Genomic DNA, 1,665 nt, shown 5'->3' on the forward strand with positions numbered 1-1,665 from the left:
GTCCATCAGGACTCTGGTGAGGTGAAATCCATCGACAATTGGGTCTAAGACCAGTGCGGTGAATCCGCCGTGGCGGATGCTGGTGGGGTGGTCCCTTCGATCAAAAGTGATCGGGCAGGAGGACCATGGATTGAACTTCGGGGCAACTGGCTCCATCGCGTATACATCCCTGAGTGCACGCTTCCGCTCCCTTTTGGGTATGTGTGTTGCGTATATCATGTTCACCGTCTGCACCTGTGGGGGGAAACCCTTCTGTCCTCTATTGTTCGGCGGTCGGGTCTCTTCCTTGTCATCGCTATGCAGCCCCTTGTCATTGTTTTCGGCAATTAACTTGTCTGCCTGCTTGAATACCCAACAGTCCCTGTTGGTGTGGTTAGCGGGCTTTTCGGGGGTGCCGTGTATCTGGCACAAGCGGTCGAGTATTCGGTCCAAATTGGACGGACCCGGAGTAGTTCTTTTGAATGCCTTTTTCCGCTGACCGGGTTTAGAGCATCTGAATCCGGCATTGACTACCGTATCCTCACTATTGTCGCCGTTAATGCGGCATTTGTTTTTGTTACAACGCGACCTGGCATTACGGTCCTTGATATCCGGACTGCCAGAATTTTTGCTGAGGTTGTTGCTGCGTGCCAGCCAGTTGTCCTCACCCGCGCAGAAGCGGGTCATGAGTGATGTGAGGGCTGCCATGGATTTCGGCTTTTCCTGTCGCAGGTGCCGGGCAAGCCACTCGTCGCGGATATTATGCTTGAAGGCTACAAGGGCCTCCGCATCCGGACAGTCGACGATTTGGTTTTTCTTGGTTAAGAACGGTGTCCAGAATTGTCTTGCCGATTCGTCTGGCTGCTGAATTATGTGTCTTAGGTCATCAGCGTCTGGTGGTCGCACATACGTGCCTTGGAAGTTATCGAGGAATGCGGCTTCCAGGTCTTCCCAACTCCCAATTGACTCTACTGGCAAGCTGTTAAGCCAATGCCGGGCTGGTCCTTTAAGCTTGAGGGGGAGATATTTGATGGCGTGAAGATCGTCACCACGGGCCATGTGGATGTGAAGGAGATAGTCCTCGATCCAAACCGCGGGGTCTGTTGTGCCATCGTAAGATTCAATATTCACAGGTTTAAACCCTTCGGGGATTTGATGATCCATTACTTCGTCTGTGAAGCATAGTGGGTGTGCGGCGCCTCTGCACTGGGCGATATCACGACGGAGCTCGAAAGGGCTTTGTCTATTTTGTTCGGCCCGGCCGGATTTACTGTGTCCGGCGCGACGGTTGTCGTCATGTATCATGGGGCGCCAACACGATCCATAGAACGATCATGATTGTCTTGCCCTATCCTCCAATATACCTCGCAAGTCCGAAGCGTTCCCCTGTGGCCTTGTGCTTTTCGAGCGATGCCGGGGTACGGGTCTAGTGAAGGGCCTAGAGGCCTCTCTGTCGCGACCACGGGGTGGTCGGTCAGCCGTATTGTCTCCTGGTGATGCGGGTTCATACGCCTCCTCCTCTAATCGGGGGAGCAGCTTGTGTTTAGGGTAGCTTTTGGAGGGGCGTTCGAGCTCATGCTCTTCGGCCGCGAGGACTTCTGTGCATCTGTCGGCTAGCAGATCTTGATCAGCTCTAAGCTCTTGCTGCTTTTTCTTGAGGCTGTTCGCCGTGGCCATAAGCCTGCG

Source organism: Triticum dicoccoides, chromosome 5B (assembly GCF_002162155.2).
Source record: "Triticum dicoccoides isolate Atlit2015 ecotype Zavitan chromosome 5B, WEW_v2.0, whole genome shotgun sequence".
NCBI lineage: Eukaryota > Viridiplantae > Streptophyta > Magnoliopsida > Poales > Poaceae > Triticum > Triticum dicoccoides.